This window comes from Beta vulgaris, chromosome 3, assembly GCF_026745355.1.
Source record: "Beta vulgaris subsp. vulgaris cultivar EL10 chromosome 3, EL10.2, whole genome shotgun sequence".
In the NCBI taxonomy this organism is placed as follows: domain Eukaryota; kingdom Viridiplantae; phylum Streptophyta; class Magnoliopsida; order Caryophyllales; family Amaranthaceae; genus Beta; species Beta vulgaris.
Window position 1 is genome coordinate 50,172,394 of NC_079204.1, and position 13,778 is coordinate 50,186,171.

The 13,778-nt window shown below is 36.5% G+C and overlaps 1 long non-coding RNA gene across 1 annotated transcript; it reads left to right on the forward strand.

The window, feature by feature from the left end:
• The first annotated feature begins 4,641 nt into the window (after positions 1-4,641).
• Positions 4,642-5,525, forward strand: LOC125495925 (uncharacterized). Its single transcript, XR_007272311.2, has 5 exons — positions 4,642-4,671; positions 4,867-4,911; positions 5,019-5,084; positions 5,240-5,284; positions 5,481-5,525. It is a non-coding gene; the product is annotated as an uncharacterized LOC125495925 (long non-coding RNA).
• Positions 5,526-13,778: the final 8,253 nt, after the last annotated feature.

Here is a 13,778-nt window from a genome sequence, read left to right on the forward strand (position 1 = left end):
ATTTCATGAATCTAATTCATAAGCACTTAAATCAGGATCGATCACATGCATATACAATTAAGGATCACATATAAGTTTAGAAATAACCTTTGTAGCGTGAATTCCACAAAGCTTGAGTAATCCAGATAGAGAACCTCACATGCGATTCCTCTACTTGGTCCACCAACCCGGATCAACACTCCACCAATGCTAGTTGGAAAGGAAGAAAACTTCTTTCTTTTTTCTTGGAGTTATACGTGACTTTGAAAGAGAGAGAATAGGAGAGAGAAAATAATAAGAGATATCTGATCATCTTTTTTCTTTTCTGCCTAACCCAATATATAAAAGTATTTAGGACAGAATTTTCTCTCCTTTTCCCATCTCTTGGCCGGCCACCCTAAGGCTCTTTCTTGGGCTCTAGGCTTATTTCGTTGATCCAAGTTTAATGTGTGACCTTGGAGGATCCGTTACATTGGGCTTCGGGTTTATTATTTACTCATCCGAAGTTATATAGCTTTCTCTAGCAAGGCGTATAGACGACCCAGTATAACGAATTACTCCCTCTGTTCCAATTTATTTGCTACATTTTGCCATTTAGGTATGTCCCAATTTATTTGTTACATTCGCAACTATTTCCATATATAGTACATAGGTCCCACACTTTATTTACAAATTTGCCATCACTCCCTCCTTGGTTTTTGTAAATATTTTCATGTATAGTACATAGGTCCCACAATTTACCTATTTGCTTTTTTGTTAATTCTTGTTATGGCAATGGTCCCCACTCCCTCCTTGGTCTTTGTGATAAAGCAAATGTAACAAATAATTTGGGACGAAGGGAGTATTATCTCCATAATACGATCCAATATATATTAGTAATTACATTTAAGTCGAGGACATAAATCCTTCAAACATCTGATTAGACCTGGTGTTATTCTAGACAAGGAGTGCTTGATTTGTAGAGTTGGTGAAGATTCTTGTCTCCATCTCTCTTTTATGTGTCCCAGTAGTCTTAATGTGTGTAAAGCTATTATGGCTTGGCTAGGAATTTGTGCTTCTCCACAAGAAATTCTTTATGTTTCATGGAAGAGATGGGGAAGGAAAAACAAGAGCAAGAGACAACAAAGTGTCTGCTATACTGCTTTGACTGCTCTGATATACTACATTTGGAGAAACAAAAATTTTGCGTTGTGGAATGCTGCTGTAAAGAATCCAGATGGATCACAAAAAATATTCGATGTAATGTTTGTGGTAGAATTAAAAGTTGTGTAGAGATTGAATAGTCAAATGAAGAAAAAAATCGGCTGAATACACTTGTTAATAGCTGTGTATAGTGTTATGTTTAGTGTTGTTTGAGAAGGGTTGTTTCTCTGCAATTAGTAGATTATACACCAAGGTGTAGGATGAGCATCCTGCACCTTGTACAAAACGCAGAAAAATAAGCTGAATGAAACGCACGCTTTTCGGGAGCGGTTTAGGCGTAATGTACAAGCCCTTGTTCGCAATGTACATGGGAAGATTTAAAAAAGTAACTGATTTGACCCTTACTGTTCACACATTAATAACTGAAGTGATGTCAACTGCTAATCACGTCGCCCAATATACTTTTCACACTCAACCTCCATATTTTTCATTCATCACTTTCTCTCTCTACCATTTTCGCTCTCTACCGATTTCCTCTCTCTTTCAGTTTCTCTCTCCGCCATTTTCTCTCTCCATTTTTCAAAAAGAACCAAACTTCTTACAATTCACACCACACAAACTCCGATTACCACCCAAAAAAATTGAATTGCACCACCACAAAAGAAGATTGGGCAGTAGTGTTTATGGACAGTGGCGAGAAGAAGAAACCAAGACAACGAAAACAACCGCAATCAAGGCAACCTAGGCAACGAAAACTTCCTTGCCCAACACCTCTGAGAATCATTCCTCCATCTCCACAACTAACAATGGGTGAAGATATTCTATAAGTTTCTTTATTGTAATTTGGCTTCATTTGGGAAAATCGTCACTTAATTTTGCAAATTTGGTCTTAATATTTTTGGCGGTTACAAGATGCACAATTCAAATTGGCTTGTTCTATTTTGGCCTGTTCATTGTGTGACTCCAATTGTACTTTGCATGTATATTATTGCATGATGGATTTTGATATAGAAGGCGAACAATTCCTATGGGTTAAATTCATATAATCATTGTACGATGCATTAATGCTTTTTGTACACCCTTGTACAATTCATTGTTCATTACCAAGGCTGATCTGTACAATGGACCTGTGGTTATTTATTGTACATTTTGTGACACACAATGTACATTGAACTTGAACTATACTGGTTGTACATTACAAAAAAAGAAGTATTCACCCCTGTCCATTGTGAATTAGGCTTCTTCATTATGTTCTGAATTGTGACAAATATCCTACTTTGGCTTGTACATTGTGTGACTCCAATTGTATTTCGCATGTCGCTTATTGCATGATGAATTTTGATATAGCAAGTAACAATTTTTATGGATAATATTCATCAAATCATTGTACATTGCATTATTGGTATTGTTCAGTACCACTGCTATTATCTACATTGGGCCTGTTATTGTTTGTTGTACATTTCGTAAAATTGCATATATTGGTTGTACATTACCAAAATAGTATAGTGCCTTTCAAGTGACTATTCTATTGACATAACAAGAATAAATATTGACTTCGAAATGTTAATTCTACAGTTGTGGTATATTGACTTCGAAATGATTGTTCTAGTGCACTGTATATAGTAGTTGTAATTTGTTGTACATTGCAATGCAAAATGCACCTAGTATCCCAAAGTGCACAGTTTCTATAATTTTGATTATATGATTGTTCAATAACTAACTGGACATGTACAATGACAGCCCTCCAATAGGTTCCACCCCTTCAGGTCCTACTGACAAGCAAGCTGATAGGCCCACCACTGCTGAGAAGTAAGTTGACTACTTCATATTAGTGTTGTACACTTCCCTATATACAATGTACATTGTTGTTTTGAATATTGTACATTTGTATATATTATGATAAGAACTACAACTACTATCCAAGGTGCATTGTTTGTACAATCTTATTTGCTTGATTGTTCAAAGACTAACTGACCATGTACATCAATAACTAACTGGACATGTACAATGACATCCCTCCAATAGGTACCACCCCATTAGGTGCTACTGACAAGCAAACAGGTCCCACACCTGTAACTGTTGAACAGTGAGTATTTATTCCTTTAGTACTAGGTTCTACTTTTGTCTTTGCATGACTGTTCATTTTTGGAATGTTTTGCCCACAAATGATAGGCCCACAGCTCAGAAGGACCCCATACCTACCAAACAAGCTGATCCCACCACTGCTGAGAAGTAAGTTGACTACTTCATATTATTGTTGTACACTTCTCTAAATGCAATGTACATTGTTTTATTCATGTTTGTACATTTTAATATATTATGATAAGAACTACAACTACTAACCAAGGTGCATAGTTTGTACATTCTAATTTGATTGATTGTTCAAAGACTAACTGACCATGTACAATGACAGCCCCCTCCAGTAGGTTTTGTTAAGACATGTTGTACACTGTCGGAATAGCAATGTACATTGCTTCAGACTTGTTTTGTACATTGTTCAACTTCCTATTAGTGTTGTACACTTCCCTAAATGCAATGTACATTGTTTTTTTAAAAATTGTACTTTTGTATATATTATGATAAGAACTACAACTACTATCCAAGGTGCATTGTTTGTACAATCTTATTTGCTTGATTATTCAAAGAATAACTGACCATGTACATCAATAACTAACTGGACATGTACAATGACAGCCCTCCAATAGGTACCACCCCATCAGGTGCTACTGACAAGCAAACAGGTCCCATACCCGTAACTGTTGAACAGTTAGTACATTTATTCCTTTAGTACTAGGTTCTACTTTTGTCTTTGCATGACTGTTCATTTTTGGAATGTTTTGCCCACAAATGATAGGCCCACAGCTCAGAAGGACCCCATACCTACCAAACAACCTGATCCCACCACTGCTGAGAAGTAAGTTGACTACTTCATATTATTGTTGTACACTTCTCTAAATGCAATGTACATTGTTTTATTCATGTTTGTACATTTTAATATATAATGATAAGAACTACAACTGCTAACCAAGGTGCATAGCTGGTATATTCTTATTTGCTTGATTGTTCAAAGACTAACTGACCATGTACAATGACAGCCCCCTCCAATATGTTTTATTAAGACATGTTGTACACTGTCTGAATAGAAATGTACATTGCTTCACACTTGTTATGTACATTGTTCAACATTTGTCTTGACATAACTGTTCATTTTTTGCATGTTTTGCCCAAAAATGATAGGCCCACACCTCAGAAGGACCCCATACCTACCAAAGAACATGATCCCACCACTGCTGAGAAGTAAGTTGACTACTTCATATTATTGCTGTACATTTCCCTAAATGCAATGTACTTTACTCTATTCATGTTTGTACATTTGTACATATTACAATAAGAACTCCACCTTCTATCCAAGGTGCATAGTTTGTACATTCTTATTTGCTTGCTTGTTCAAAAACTAACTGACCATGTACAATGACAACCCCTCAGTAGGCCCACTATTGAGAAGGAAACAAGTCCTACGAAGGGTGCTGATCCCACAACTGCTGAGAAGTAAGTAAACACTGTTCATGTTCCCACTGTTCATAATTCTGTTGTACACTCTGTTAGCTTTGTCTCAATTGTACATTTATATCATCTTATATGTAAGTAATTGTACATTAGATGACTGTTTGCGTTCATTGCCTTCATTGTACATTGATATTACATCTAATGTTCATTGCGTTTTCATCTAATGTACACTATCAGTCCCCCTATTCTTGGAAGTGAGAACATCCCAACAAACACTGATATGTAAGTGCTTGTACATTGATATTATACATATGATCATTGTATGTCATAATTGTTCCTCCTACATTGATATTATACTTGTATGTCGCATTTTTTTGGTACAATGCCAGGCCACATATTACTGATCCAAGCACCACTATTCCTGAAACTGAGAACATCCCACTCAATCCTGATATGTAAGTGCTTGTACATTGATATTACACTTGTGTTCATTGTAAGTCATAATGTTCATTGTTTATTGTACATTGGTTATTGCATAAATGTTTATTAAATATTGTACATTGGTAATTTCATGAATGTTCACTTCGTTATATTTGATGTACAATACCAGGCCACCCATTACTGAATCTGGCCCCATTCCACAAAATAATGAGATGTAAGTCGTTGTACTAATTGTCTTATTTTCACCACATACTAATTGTACTTGTGTTCATTGGATGTAATCATGTTCATTGGTAATTGGATACATGTTCATTTGTTTTGTACATTGGTTATTGCATAATGATCATTGAATAATGTTTATTGCTACTTCCACAAATGTTCATTGGGGTATATTTGATGTACAATGGCAGGCCCCCCATTAATGATTCTGGCCCAATTCCATAAAATATTGAGATGTAAGTCGTTGTACACTTCTAATTGACATTGTCTCCTTTTCACCTAATACTAATTTTTCCAGTTTCTGACTCTGTCACTCACAGACCAATTTCACAACCATCATCACCCCATCACAGTCCTGTAAATATACCTGCAGAAGATGAATCAAAAAATGAAGAAGAGTAAGGAATATGTTATATTATATGTACTTGCTGTACAATGTAAATATATTATTTGATCATTAGTACTGTATGCATGTTCATTTCACTTACTATAATGTACATTAATTATTGTTGTGCAGGGTTCCAATTGCTACTTTGAGGGCAAGGTTAAGGAAAAATGTCCAGCCGTAAGTTCTCCATGTACAATACAGTTATTTTATGTCAATGTTTACACCTACCTAAATATTAACCTAATTATATCTTGCAGCACCCAACCCAGCAACAGAATAAAGATCACAATGGCTGCAAAGGGGAAAGAAAAGATCCCTGAAAGAACTTCCAAGGCCCCACTTGAAGCAGCTCCAAGAAAGTCTGGGAAGAGGAAAGCCCCAGAGCAGGCCCTGAAGATCAAAATAGGAAAGGGTAAGGACAAAGCTACTAAGTCCAGGTAAGGTGCTCCATGCATGTACACTTGTATTCTTCTGCATGTACAATTATATTGGGTGCATGTACATATGTGTTCTGTTTTTGTACATTATTACTCTATTGTATGTTCACTGGTATTCCATGCGCATGTACATTAATATTAGGTGTATGTACATTGTGAACTGTAATGTACATTACCTTATTGTCACACATTCCTATTCAGTCTGATTCCATGTTCACTTATATCCTATGCATGTACATTCCGAACTGTAGTCTACATTAATTTATTGTTACACATGCATGGACACTATGTTATTCTGCATGAACAACAGTGTTCAGTCTAATGAATAATACTATGTTGTCACATATTCCTAGTCAGGATGATTTGGTACATATGTGTTTTTTTATGTCATTATTATTCTATTGCATGTTCACTGGTATTCCATGCGCATGTACATTAATATTGGGTGTATGTACATTGTGAACTGTCATGTACATTAACTTATTGTCACACATTCCTATTCAGTATGATTCCACGTTCACTTGTATCCTATGCATGTACATTCCGAACTGTAATCTACATTAATTTATTGTTACACATGCATGGACACTATGTTATTCTGCATGAACAATAGTGTTCAGTTTAATGAACAATACTATGTTGTCACATATTCCTAGTCAGGATGATTTGGTACATATGTGTTTTTCAATGTACTTTATTATTCTTTTGCATGTTCACTGGTCTTCCATGCGCATGTACATTAATATTGGGTGTATGTACATTGTGAATTGTCATGTACATTAACTTACTGTCACACATTCCTATTCAGTCTAATTTCCAACTGTGTACATTAGACTCTGCTTAAATGTTCAATGTATTTTTTACACATGTACAATGTAGTGATTCACCTCCTGATGTGAAGCCCCCACCAAAAAAAAAGAAGGGTTTTTCTACATTATGCCCTTGTGTTTCTTCAATTTCTACGTTTTACCCCAACTTTTTAAAAATTCTACACGGTACCCTCAAACTTACCTTTTTTAATGCATGATACCCAAACTACTGATTATATGTCATTAATTTCATTTATTTTTTTAAATTTATTGGATCTAATTTGACTTATACATATTTTAGCCCTTAGAAAGTTATTCACTAATTAGATTCGTTCCACCGGAATATAAAAAAAAGACGAAATTAAAGATGTATAATCAGCGGTAGGGGCATTGTCCGTTGAAAAAGGTAAGTTTTAGGGTACTGTGTGGAATTTTGAAAAGCTTGGGGTACAACGTAGAAATTGAAAAAATACAAGGGTATAACGTAGAAAAACCCAAAAAAGAAAATCCCTGCTGAGCCCTGTGTCAAAGTCAGGCAAAGTACTGCTCCATTCAAAGCCTTCCTTGCTGCTATTGCTAATCAACCACACAAGAGGCAAGCAATCATTGATATGGGCTTCGGCGGTCTACTGGAATTAGACATGCCAAATAATGACCCTATCTTCAGTGCTAGGCTTCTTAGCAGATATTCTGTTGGTAGTGGCTCCCTCATGCTTCGCCGAGGCAGGGAAATTGAAATCAAAGATATCGATGTGCACTTGGTGTATGGGATTACACTGGGAGGCTTGTTGGTTGATGACAACAAGGATAATGATAATGTTGACTATAGGCTTATGCTGGAGGAGTGGAGGGAATATGTTGGCGTCCAGAGGGGTTCCCCATACGTTTCTACGATGGCGACGCACCTTGCTGATGCTGCAGTGCCAGTAACGGACAATTGGAAGAGGACCTTCCTAGTCGTGGCCGTTAACTGCTGCATTAAATCAACGCTCAACCCCCAACCTCTCACAAGTTTCTTGTCAACTACCATTGACGTCAACAACATCCCAAACTACAACTGGTGCAAGTACACCATTGAATCATTGCTTCATTCAGCTTATTCTTGGCAAGAGGACACCACTAGATTCTTTGCTGGTCCTCTGCCTTTCTTACAGGTACACAATATCCCACTAAAAAACAACTTGATACTGTACATATGTACATTGCTTCATAACTAATTGTTCACTGTTATTATCCTATTGTACATTTATCTGAACATTAATCATACTTGTTCACCTAACTGTTCCTTGTACAGTGCCATGAATCTTATTATACCCTACAACGTCCCTTGTACATTGTGACTTACCTGATTGTTCAATTTTTTCCCCCCTAATTGTACATTGTTTTTGTTTCATGTGTTCTGAATTGTGATTATCCAATTACTATACTGATTTAAATGAACATTGTTGTTCTTTCATGTTCTCATTTGATTGTACATAATGATTGTTCACTGTTATTATCCCATTGTACATTACTATGCACATCTACTTGTTGTACATTGTTGTTTGCTTGCTTGTTCATTTGTCAACTATTTTATTGTTCATTGTGGGCAACCGCTCTTTTAATATACATCTACTTTCATGTACATTCGGATGTCAATTGTCTTATATATTCCAGTAATCATTTAATTGGTGCAGTTCAAACATTTATACTTCTACTATTTTCTAGGTCTGCTATTTCGACAGTCTACAGAAAGAACTCCACAAGCCTCCCCGTGCATTCTCGCTCCTCTCTGTATGGAAGCGGGAAATTATCCGCAGCAGGATTTCTTACGAGTTCCGGTCGGGACTTGGCATGGGGACTGTTCTGCCAAGGATCCCTGCTCCCATGCACGGGCAGCAAGATGATGAAGAACAACAACAACAAGTAATGCATCCTCTCTGCTCCTATTCAAATTGTGTTGTTTTTAATTGTACATTGTCCTAACAATATTCTACTTCACCAGCAAAACCAACAACAACAAGATGAACAACAACAACAACAAGATGAACAACAACAACAACAAGATGATCAACAACAAGTAATGCCTTCTGACTGAATAATAATTCTGCCTTATGTTGTGCACTAAACAATATATATATATTTGTACATTACCTTCCTTCTAGTGTACATTGGTGTCCAACTGCGTGTACATTAAACAATATACACTTCGTATATATTTGTACATTGCCGTCCGTATATTGTACATTGTGAATTTATGGATTGTATATTGTACATAACCTTGTTCTGCATTGTGATTGTTATATTGTACAAATTATTTATCAGGTTGTACAATGTTTATAATTTTCCGTGATGTGCAATATTTTACTTACAATATTTGACTTCTTAACTTCAGCAGCAACGTGACCAACAACAATAACACCAACGACACCAACAACACCAACAAGATGAACAGCAACAGGTAATGCCTTCTGACTGAATAATAATGCTGCCTTCTGTTCTGCACTATACACTACATATATATGTGTACATTACCTTCCTTCTAGTGTACATTGGGTTCCACCTGCGTGTACATTCAACAACATACACTTTGTATATATTTGTACATTGCCGTCCCTATATTGTACATTGATTATCTACTGTTTGTACATTGTGAATTAATGGATTGTATATTGGCCTCTTTCATTACCAACAGCAACAACACAGACAACAACAACAACCACACCATGAACAGCAACACCAACCACCCACTGACCTTGAGGTGGGCCCTTTCATTAGTACGAACTCTACATCTTACATATTTATCACAGTTTTTTTATATCTAACGTTTCCTTATCTTTTTTCAGACTTGGAAATCAAACTTAATGAATGTTTGTTCCAAGTTCACGGCAAATCTCATTGAGTTGACGGCATTACTCAACCAAGGCCCGCAACTCACTGGTGATCCCATGGTCAGAGCTTTGCCCAACCATTCTTCAGGCGATTTGCACTCGCTATAGAATGCCGCACAACCACCAAAACCATTCCTCTCCCCCTCTCAATGATCAAGACAATCCCTCCATTATGAGTCAAGACAGCGCTTTCTTCCTCTCATCACGACTTTGGGAAATTGTGGACCAACCTGTACAATCACGTCTCAAGCCAGAAGAACCAGTATGTGATATTGAGGCCCCAAGTTTCAACCTGAACTTGGAGTTGGGTGTCGGGAGGCCATCAGCGCGACAAGATCAACCATCTTCATCATTTTCCCCAATCCTATCACTGGCTAATATTTTCAAAGATCACGACGACATACATGTTGATAAAATCTTCCACACCAACAAGCCTAACACTGATCCGCCTATGGGGTAATCCCTATGTGGACTAATTTTCCTACTGTACACTTGACTCATTGTCCCCGGATTTTACTAATTTCCTAACATGAACTAGTTACTTTGTTCCATGACTATTTCCTTTGTGTGAGTGTTTTTCTAAGTAAACATATGCCAGTGATTTTTAATATATTTATGATTGAATTTACACCAGTTCCAACGCTGAAGTAGATGAAATTACACAACAGCCTCACATCCAATCACATGAAAGGTATTAATGTTTTTTTAAATTGTTGCTTGGAATTGTACATTCTTCTATTATATTATGTTCATTGGATTACTATGGTTGTTCACTGGGCTGTATGCTAACTGCATCTCCTGTTGTACATTGTGTTGGTTACTAATGATCACAAATATCTTGGTTGATCATCTTGGTTACTGATGTTCTGCATTATGATCATAATCTTATGTTGTACATTAAACTCCCCATGATGTTCACTTTGTTACCTTGGTTGTTCATTGTACTATTTACTATCATCTCACACAAGAATGGTGAATTGTGGTTGCTCAAAAAGGTGCATATGATCAATTTATTTGATCAATGTACCCTTCCTACTATACATTGTGTTGGTTTTCATGATCACTGTAATCAATTCTCTTGTCCCGAAAAACTACTAATCATATAGTTTTGTACATTGACCTTCCTTTCATGTTCATTAGATTATTAAGGTTGATCACTGTACAATGCTTAGTGTGTTAGTATGGGTTCTCTTGGTCATTGCTAATTTTAAACCCATAGTGTTGTGTATGATGATCCACTGCGACTGGAGGATTATCCAGCTGACTCGCTTCTGAGTAGTTCAATGAGGTATGCATTTGTTATCATTTTCCAATGCCACGTCATACGTTCTTCCTTGTCGCATCATAACTTCAACTACATGTGTTTCTTTATCAAAGAAGTGACGAGTCAGGGTCAGAAGATCATTCCCCCCCACCTCGGTAACTCATCTTCCCTTGTATCTCTTGTACAGTACCAAGCTGAATTTACTTGAACCCCAATTAACTCATCATCCCTCGTATCTCTTCTGTTTGAATATGCATAATCTAGAAATGAAGAAGCCTCGAGGCCACGCCGCACAATCATCAAACCCGCAATATTCTGATCCCCATATTTGGTCAAGTACTCCGACCTAATAGAAGAGAAAAGAGGAAAGCGACAAATAGACAACACCTACTTGGCAGACTTTGCTTTTGATGCTGGAGATAATGAGTAAGTTATAAACTACTCGCCAAACTACTTCCTTTTGACTGATTTACATTGGCTAATATCCACAACCTACTTACAAAATAATTTCACGTACTTTCTGTTATTCTATAATGTACATTGTCTACCTTCTGATGTACATTGCATATTTTTGTCTTCAATGTACACTAGCTAGTATACAACTAATGATATATGATGTACATTGGATTTGTTTTATCTATGATGTACTACTATTAAACCATTGGTATAATTTCCTTGTACTGAATTATTGATCAACCTCAGGGACTTGCTCTACGATGACGGTAACACATTCCTCAACAGATCCCATTTCCTTTCTTTGGGGGATGACGTCGAAATTTGGAACGGCTTCCTTGATGCATGGGCACGTATCCTCAACCAAAGGAACTCGGATCGAATGGCCGGCTCAACTCAGCGACTTTTCTTCTCATCCATAGCACATGTACATCTCTTTCATTTATTTCTTATTTTTTTTATATACTTGTATTATCTATTATGTATTAACAAATATTTTTATAAACTTGTATTTTTTTTATAAGCACTTATTGTTCCCCAATGCTTCAAATCCTCCCCCGAGCACCCCTGAGCAAGAGCAAGAAGATAGAAAGATTGTAAGGCTCACTGAGAATACAAGGATGGAGCAATTTGTTGAAAGGCTCACCTATGAGTGCAGAGACCAGGGCATTACAAATGTCAACCAGTTTGACTTGGTAAGCTCTTTCAAAACTGTCATTGTGTTTTACTCTACATTGCCACATAGTATTATGTACATTTTCGTTTTCTACAATGTTCACTGGTATTGTCTATATGTACATTGCTTTTGACACTTCTGTGAATATATCACCTCAATTACTTGTTGTACATTGACATTCGCATCATTGATCACTATGGTTCAGCACCTGTCTTACATGTTATCTTCCCTGTTCCAATAATGTCAACTGCTTGCTGTACATTGTCATTACTTAGTTGTACATTCTAGTATCCCATATGTACATTACTCTATCATTACTCTCATGTGTGTGAATTATTTACTTATCTTTTTTGCTCTCATACATGTCCACTTCCCTGCTCATTCACATGTTATGCTGTACATTGTGACTTACTTAATTGGACATTGTATTTAGCCACATGTACATTACTCTGTCCAGTATTCTCTACTCCAATATTGGTAACTGAACATTGTACATTATCCTTATATTGATTGTTCTCTGCATGATGTTGATTGTACATTCTTATGTCGCAGGTTTTCTTTCCTGTGTGCGCATCAGACCACTTCTATGTCTTTTGCTTAAACTTCACCAAGATGACTTTGGATATACTTGACAACAAAATTTTACCAGAAAATGTCTCCATTCACGACAAGTATAAAGACTACCCAGCTAAAATTGTAAGTTCCCACCACTTATCTCAAGCACTGACTCATGTTTTTACAGCATTCTCACCTACTGCTTGTGTGCAAGCAATTGCTTATGGTAGGTTCCTGGTATCCCTGGGCTACAACATGATAAGCAGCCCTCTAAGGCCTCGCATAGTGGAAATGTCATGGAGAACGAACGTCAACACTTATGACTGTGGCATTTATGCGATGCGCCATATGGAAAAATACAACGGCGAATGGGAAGCCAACTTTGAAACTGGCCTCACAGCTGATAATGTAAGAAATTATTTGTCTACATATGTCTTTATTGTTCACACAAAATATACTTCTTAATATGCTCATATCCACTGCATGTCTTTTACATCGAAATTGTATTTACTTAGATGATCATTGCATATCTGGTTCATGTACATTAAAGGTTTATATTATGTTCACTGCTTGTTAACTTTCACACATGCCTTATGTTCATTGTATGTCATATAAGGTTCATGTTCACTACTTGTTAACTTTCACACATGTACATTGTAATAAAGTTTATGTTCATTGTATGTCATATACATGTACATTGTTCTTACTTTGATGTTGCTTGTATGCCTTGTGACATGTACATTGCTTTTACAATGATATTCACTGCAAGTTTGGTAGAACTGCGCTGCATTATATTACTCATATTTTCTTAGATGATCATTACATATCTGGTTCATGTACATTAAAGGTTTATATTATGTTCACTGCTTGTTAACTTTCACACATGCCTTAGCCTCACACACAAATTTGCCAAGTCTTTGTCAATACAGGTCCATATTTTTTAGCCAAAAATATACTTCTTCATATGATCATGTACATTGTATACACTTACATGTACATGTCTCTTACATGTACATTGTAAAACGGTTTATGTTCAT